This window comes from Pocillopora verrucosa, chromosome 4 (genome assembly GCF_036669915.1).
Source record: "Pocillopora verrucosa isolate sample1 chromosome 4, ASM3666991v2, whole genome shotgun sequence".
Taxonomy (NCBI): Eukaryota; Metazoa; Cnidaria; class Anthozoa; order Scleractinia; family Pocilloporidae; genus Pocillopora; species Pocillopora verrucosa.
In genome coordinates this window covers 20,407,510-20,416,470 of record NC_089315.1, presented here as the reverse complement: position 1 = coordinate 20,416,470, position 8,961 = coordinate 20,407,510, and positions in this window count along the sequence as shown.

The window sequence follows — 8,961 nt, the reverse complement described above, 5'->3', positions numbered from 1 at the left end:
GTCTGTGAGTAACACTAGTTTCTGAGTAAGGTTGCTTCTTAAATAATGTAGAGTTGTTGTGGCAACCTAATACCATGAAAATGATCAAAAGAATACGGTTAAAAGAACACACGAAAAGTTGTGGTAGTAGAGATTCATCAAAAAATTGCTGTTTAAAGTTCACAAAACCGTTTTGAGCAAAAATAGTCAAGTAGCCTGAAAGTCATCTCACCCGAAATCATGTCACCCAAAATTTTAGTCATTTTGCCAGAAATCATGAGTTTGTCACCCATATTTTTTTTATCCCATGTAAAAACAGCAAAGGCATATTTTCAGAAAGAGCTCATGGTACTGATCGATCGAACAACCCTTTTTGGTTTATTTACACAGGTTAGCAAACCTTCCATATTGACATTTCACCGTAAATACGACCAGACATCCAAGGTCAAGGTCCCATTGAACTATTAAATTACAAGTAACACATGCATCCACCTTAAACAATGTTCTTATATTATAGAAAACGTTGTTCTTCATATATTTTTTATTGATAAATGTGGCTTACAATGTAAGAGTCGGGCTAATCAATCGTGTATCGATCGCCACGTTTCAGTTGCTTTACTGCTAGTATTCATTTAGGAAAGAAGTTGAAAGTTTAAGTGTCGTTTTTCTATCGCGCCTTGGTTTGTTTTTACTGGCGTGTAGGTGTCGTAGATGTTGTTAGATGTCATTCCCTCATAGGTCTGCTTAGTTGCTAATTGACTGCTATGTTTCTATGCTTTAGGTCTTTTGATTCCGCTGTTTCTATTGATGTTTTATATGAATGACTTCTTACATTTGTACCCTACATTTGTACCAGTGAGAGTCATAGTAAACTTTACCTGATCTCAAAAATGAACGTGCCGTTTCATTAGCGTGTTCTGAATCCACTCAATTTTGAGAGCCAGCAAGCTGTATTTCTCTTCCATAGTTACACTACTATCTTACGCACTTTCAGTTTTCCTTGGCAATGTGGGCATGTTTTGTTTTCCTTGGTGTCCGATTGTTACGTTTGTATCTCGTGCATTTTCATCATTTTCATCGTGATTGTCATCATCATCGTGATTGTCATCATCATCATGATTGTCATCATCATCATTTATCATGATTTGCCTTATTAACGACACACAAAATAATTTCAATAGCAGTACAATTTAAAGAAGTCGAGGAGACCCAGGAAGCCACCGGGCCAATGGGAGGGGGCACCTCATTAGTATCTTGTAGCAGTGGTAGTATCTCATGCACTTTATGTTTATGTTTTATGCTCATATACCTTTAGTTTTCCTTGTTCGCTGACTTTGTCAGTGTCACTATTATAGTAATTGTCACTCTTACTGTCACCGTCACCGTTCTCATTGTCGGTGTCACTGTCTCTGTCACTACCACTGTCACTCTTTCTGTCATTGTCATGGTAACAACAAAAATCTTTTAGCTTACAACAAGATGACTTTGTTAACGCGCTTCTCCATTAGTTAAGTAAAAATCACTGACCTGTAAAGACAACCAATTGTACAATCAGAGCAAAGTGATGTTCATTTTGTGGAGATTCCAACTCAAATCTGGTTCGCCTAACGGTACAAACGCACAGTCCAAGATGACCGGCTTCCAAGGAGACACAACACCAGAATAAAAAAATTAAAGGTTCTGCCCTCAGCCCAAAAGAAGGAGAACCTGGGGAAAAGTGCAAGGCTCTGCCTTCAGATACCAACCCTGGTAAATAGGACTGACTACTCAACAGAGATAGAACCGGGTTAAAAAAATATGAAAGGCTCTACCTTGCCATGGTTATAGTTATAGTTAGGGCGAGGGTTAGTGTTAGTGTTAGTATTTGGGGAAAGACTCCAGTTTTAGGGTAGGTCTCTATCGTTCTCTCTTTCATCATCGCTCTCACTGTTACTGTCTCTTGTACTGCTAGAGCATTTGTTTCTGTTACTGTCAATGTAAATATCATTGTCGGTTTCTCTGCCCTTCTCTCAATGTCTCTGTAAAGGTATCTCTGGCTGTAAAAATACTGTTACTGTGAGTTTCTCATTGATTTTCTCTGTCACCGTGACTGGATCTCTCACAGTTGATAACGTAACTTGGCCACCGCTCAGAGTTTCGAAGCAAACGTTTCGAGCGTTAGCCCTTCGTCAGAGCGAATCTTTCATTAACGGTGGCCAATTTACATTATCAACTCAGTTGATAATACCAAATGACCTTATTGTACCCTCCCACCGATGCAGCACCACAGATTCTTTAGAAACTTGCCCTCCTAATTCGTATAAGGTACGGTCTTGGCATTTTAGGGCGTAGACCGCATCCATCGCGGTAACGGAAAAAAAGATTGCATTTCCGAAAGTACACTTTGAAAGCGAGAGGCTGAAAACTGAGGGCAGTTTTGAATGTTGGGAAAATTTGAAGGTCAGGCTTGCATAAGATTTGCTTTCCGCCTGAAACGAAGAAAGAAATTCACGGCAGCCAATCACAAACAAATTTTAGATAACCAATTACATCGCTAAGCGCTTGTTATTAAGAGCGCTTGTCTGTAAAAATCAGACAAATTCAAAATTTCGCGGCAAGGGTGGAAAATTCTCTCTTATTTTAATATTAGATAGGCTAGACTATAACTAAAATCCCTGGGTACTTTTTTTGGCAAAATGTCTTTTTATTTCAGAGAAAATACAAATAAAAAAATTCCGTTAAAATCGTCATTTTTAGCTGCAAATTATTGCACAAGTTTGAGGGCTTCGCATTCAAAAACGAATCGCAATCTCGTCTTTTTAACACTCAAATCTTCTTTTTCAACCTCATAAGACCTCACAAAACGATTTTTGTAAACACTGCGTTCCTATTTCCGTGTAAAATAATTTAATTTCGAAAGCATACATTTCTCTTCAGTAAAAGTACTTTGTGAGTAAAGTTAATTTTCAGCATGTGCTAAACCTTCAAATGGATTAAGCTTTGGGCGGTAGAATTACGAAAATATGTTCTCAATATTACTATAAAAATTTCTTTGGGCAAATGATTGAGAGCGATACGAAAGCTTTTCAAAATCCGTTAAAATGCAGTTATTTGACCTTTCGCGGTCAACATTCCAGTCGCGAGTCACACACCTACTTTAATATGATTCAACCCATATGAGGCCGGAAAATGTACATGGGTACACATTTCCAAGTGCTCTAACCTCATTTGCTGTAGAAGAAAGATCCAAAGACCATTTTACTTTGGTTATCTTGTCGCTCGTCGTATTTATAACATTCGATGAAACTGCCTGTCGATCTGCAAACTGTCACCAACCTTCGTTGTAAAACGTTTGACATCTTTCTGCACTGTGGCATCTTATCCAGCGGTTCAGTTGACTGTGAGTGTTGTTCGGTTTGTGGTGCAGTAGATCTGATCGATGCTTTAAAAGTGGCACTACACATATGTTGCAGTCAACGTAGTTTTGTATACGGAGAGTCGTCACGCAATGCAAATCATACAATGGAAAGTTTTTTTTAGGGGGTAGGGGAAGGGGAAAGTAAAAAGACGTCACTCTGCTGCTAAGCTTTTTTGTTGTTGTGAACATCGAAATCTCTTACATGTAAGTCGCAGAGATCGGGCCTTTGGCTTATACTCGTTGGAAAGCTAAATTTAGTATCTGCTGAAACAAAACCTGGTTTATGGTAATTACACGTGCCTATTGTTCGCTTAGAGGCGGGGCTTCGGACTTTGTTTTTCACAAATACACTAACTTACACAGTCAACTTTGTTACATAAAAAATGGAAGGTTGTTGTTCGTTTAAGTTGCTTATTGGCGGAGTTTGTGGTTACAAGACTAGAGATCGAATGCGTGAAACGGAAATTGTTCCTTTACTTTCATGCACCAAGAATATCGCAAGTCACGAGTCGGCTTTCAAATTTACCGGTCCTGAAGATGAGATCGACCTTATTTTGTGCCGAGCGCACATATGTTGGCCCATCTGTAGTTTATGGTTTTAAACGGTAGTTGGGTCTGTCAACAGCGGTTAATAATACCACTCCCTTATGCAAGCCCCACCCATTGGCCACGGAGCATAGCACCCCAGCCTCACATAAGCCACACATCCCCACCACTGCGTTTTGTAGCATGGTGTTGTAAAAATGTATAGAAGGTTCTCTTTCATGCTATTAGGGTATTCCTTGCAATTTTAGTGGAAAGAAAAACACCCCTAATAAGTACGACAGGCACAGTGCGCCAAAAAAAACAAGAATAATTCCCTGCAATAAATAAATGTATTTTACTGTTTGTCACCAGACAAAGATGACACTATTACAAAAATGTTTACAGAATAAAATATTTTGTAGGTTCCAAGAGTTCAATTCTGATAGTGCTTAATTATATGGAGTTTTGCCCTTCACCTACCCCCTAAAGTTCCTTTGTCACCGGTATTGCGTGACAACCCAAATACTCAAAGGGCGTACATGTTTGTAGTCGACTCAGTTTAGCATTGAATGAGACTGTAAGATGTAATTTTTTAGTGCATTGTAAACTGAGCAATACTCGCATTCAACTGAACCGTTGAATAAGATGCCACAGTGAAGATAGATATCGAACGTTTGACAACAAGATGGTGTTCGGCAGGGTTGGTGGTTTCATCGAACGTTATCACTTATACAGACCTAAATACGACGAACGACAAGAGAATCACACTAAAATGGTCTCTGGATCGGTCTCCTGCGGCAATAGGTTGAAACATATTAAAATATGTGTGACTCGTGATGGAATGTTGACCGCAAAAGGTCAAATAACTGCATTTTAACGGACTTTGAAAAGCTTTTATATCGCTCTCAATCATTTGCCCAAACAAATTTTTAACAGTAATATTGAGAACATCTTTTCGAAATTCAACCACCAAAAGCTTAATCCATTTGAAGGTTTAGCACATGGTGAAAATTAATTTTATTCACGAAGTATTTTTACTGAAGAGAAATGCATGCTTTCGAAATTAAATTATTTTAAGCGCAAAGAAGAGCGCAATGTTTACAAAAATCATTTTGTGAGGTCTTATGAGATCGAAGAAGAAGATTTGAGTGTTTAAAAGACGAGATAATGATTCGTTTTTGCACGCGAAGCCTTCAAACTCGTGCAATAATTTGCTGCTAAAAATGACGATTTTAACGGAATTTCGTTATTTGTATTTTTCTCTGTTATAAAAAGATATTTTGCCAAAAAAATTATCCAGTGATTTTAGTTATAGTCTAGCCTACCTAACATTAAAATAAGAAAGAAATCGAATATTCCACCCTTGCCGCGATATATTTGATTTTTACAGGCAAACGCTCTTAAGGCGATTTTGTCAGAGGATATCAAAAGAAAAGCCGATCCCTGGCCGTCCGAAACGACAAATAACTGAAGAAACAAACGTCTAGCAGGTGTAACGATCGCTTAGGGTAGTGTTCTTCCCAACATACAAGCCGTGCTGCTACCCAAGAAGGCTGCGAAGAAGCAACATTGACCTTCCAAATTGACAACATTGAACTTCAAAACGGCTCCTTTAGAAGCCACCACACCTTGAAAAAGTCCTGATCAGTGGAAATCCATATACTCCTACTACCATGAAGCTATTATTTAGAACTTCTGGTGCTGTTATGGCGTTTTCTCACGCTCAAAATCTCACATAGCATTTTTTACAGTCTTTTACTACGATCCAACCAATAAAATCATCACCATACCCCTTCCATTTCACCAAAGCTCTTTTTTTCTTATCATCTCTTCGAATTATTTGATCAGTGCGGAATACGTCTTGTTCGGCTTTCAATAATTCAGATTCATAGAAAGATCCTTTTACATCTTCATTTTTTACGTCTTTTATATTATAAGTGATCGGGTTTGTATATTGTACATCATCAACAGTGAATATTTCATATTTCCAATTCGGTGTATATGCTTTATTGAAAGTTTCTCTTATACTAACGATATTCGAACCTGGTCACTTATTTCAAATTTAGCTTTTGGTGGTGATCTCTCCATATCACCACATAGATTCAACTAAAAAATTCCTTTTTTTCTACTGGCTTCTAAGGGAGTCATTTTGATTGAATTATGTATTGTGCTATTATATCATTTTAATATTTCATGCACAATCTCTAAATAATAGTATTGCCTTGAGTTGTGAACTGCTTCCAAATCTTTGTTTTGATTTTTCTATTGAATCTCTCGATAACAACAGCCTTAACTTCGTTTTCAGTAGAATGCATCTTGATATCGTGTTTTTTTCCAGGTTTTTATTCAGGTCAATTTTGAGGAATGCCTCAAAGCAAAGGCTGGAACCGAATACCATTGATAGGTCAATTGATATTTAAAAAAAAACAGTTTTTGAAAAGAGACCGGTATCGATTTATGGTATCCGCCGCTTTCGCCCCCTATCGAGTTCGCCCCTACCTTATACCGTGTTCGCCCCCACACTTTTCGAGTTCGACCCCACCGAATTGCACCGCGTTCGCCCCCTATCGAGTTCGCCCCTACCTTATGCCGTGTTCGCCCCCACACTTTTCGAGTTCGACCCCATCAAGTCGAGTTCGCCCCCTGATTGAGTGATATCCAGATGAGTTGATTTGTGACGAAGGCACTAGCAGAATGTGCCAAATGTCACGTCAGCGACGACCATTTTGAATTTCGGCAATTGCGTGGAACCTGCTTGGGAACTGGGTTGACGGAATCAATTAAATACTCTGCGTGGGATCTGGGGTTACCAGAAATAACTGTATACACTGAACTTGTGATAAAGAGAACCACACTTAATCAAAACAACATTGCTTAACTTATTATTCAGACTTGAAAAGATGTAAAACAACCTCGGTTTATCTAACGAACACGAAATGTGTTGATCGTAACAACCAGACATGAGAAGATGCAAACCACGCTTTCATCGCGACAGCATTGCTTAAGTTGTTAGACTTGTACCCGTTTAGCTTTATTTATGAAGTTAAGACTGAAGAATTTACGAAAGAACGATTTGATCACGCTGTTGATTATGTACATGCTGATCCTGCTGCTTCACGGAGAGAGCCGCTTAACGACCCTCCAAATCCGAATGGTTTCGGAGCACAAACTATGCAGACTTCAGCGACGAACCTACCGGCAGCTGCAAGCAAAGATCTTCAGCCTGTGGGATCAGTACGAGAACGGTGATCGGACAGCGAAGCAGTTGCTGCGAGCCTGCTCCGAACTTTACGGGTCGTGAGATTGCTAGCAACCCGATCGTCGAACGACCTTGTAGCCTTTCGGTTCGGTCAAATACAAAAACGGCTCCTGTAGGAGCCACCCAATCTATAAAGGTCATGACCAACGAAAGTTCTCTGTATTTCACTGTTTGACCATATTATTTCTTGTTTCCGGTCGCCCCAGCTCCCACGCACATGTAAACTTTCAAAATGGCCGTCGGTCAATTAAAATTCAAAACTTGTCTTGGTTCTAACTTGTTTGCAATGTTCGATAGTAACTAATTTAGACATGACTCAATCTGGGGGCGAACTCGACTTGGTGGGGTCGAACTCGAAAAGTGTGGGGGCGAACACGGTATAAGGTAGGGGCGAACTCGAAGGGGCGAACTCGATAGGGAGCGAAAGCGGCGGATACCGGAGCACTGAGGGGCTAACTGAACTCGATAGGGGGCGAACGCGGTGCAATTCCGAATTATGACATATTGAATTGCTTCCATTATTTGCATATTCCAATTAAACGCGTCATTTTTAGAAATGAACGTATACCATATCGTCATTCTCCCTGCGTCATCAACTTATTAGATAATATGGGAAACGGGGGTATGCATTTGACCTGCCTTATGAATTCAAACTCAGAAAGACGCGTTTTGTGGTATTTTGATAGCTTTGGATTCATTTATCTAGAGGATTAAAAAAAAGAGCAATTCAAGACAAAGTACATGTTATTTCGAATAGCAGTCAATATTTATATCGCATATACTTTCTTCACAAATGGAGTCAAGGATTAGAGTATTATGACATTCTTAAAACATTTTCACAAACAGACTTCATGCAAAATGAAAAGTTTATTGAAAACTATTTTTAAAACAATATAAAGGAATTATGTAATGGGAATATTTGATGGAAGTAATTTAAAGCAGAACAATGACCACCCGGAGTAGGCTTTGTTCTTGACAGTGATGGAAATTATGTCATTGAAAAGAGACGAATTGTAAACTTGAATAGCGACATTAGCTTGTATCAGCAAGATGATTTTCTTGGTCGACGATTCGTAGAACAAAACCATTTATTAAAAAATGTAATTGAAAACATTGATCTTGCTGAGCATAGAGTCGAAAATTCTTCTTATCCCGTTACTATGGCGATCTGATAAACAAGGGTTATGCTGATGCGGCTTATCTTGAAAAAAATAGAAATATCCAGTTGAAAAATCGATGCAAAGTGATAAATTTAAAAGATGTAGGTGCAATTACGTCATTTCTAATAATTATCTGAGAAATCATTTGTCAATTCATTGCTGTGACAAATTGCAAGCAGGCAATGGTAAATATTTAAAATACGATTTGTCGACGAATTTATATCAGCAGCACATGCCAAGATTAGTCATCCGGTACTTACAATCGCGATTGCGCAACATATGGTCAAGTCAAAAATCAATTAGATCTGAAACTGATCAAGAGATGAAAGCACTGTTGATTACTCCAGTAATCGACATAGACAACCCCCCATCAAATTTATATTGAATTGTTTATTGACGCAGTCGAAATTTGGAAAAAAAAATGGGTTTCTGAGTTTTCTTGGACGAGATGACAAATATGACGCAAATGACAAAACAATCACTCACTCGAAAACTGCTACAGTAGACGATGAAGCTGTCAATTTAAACCGGTTAAATACCAAATTCAATGAATGTGCAAAATTACTGAATCTATTACCACAACAATTTTCTGGTAGACTTCTTGTTAATGATTACGATTCTAGTGACACATCAAAATGATG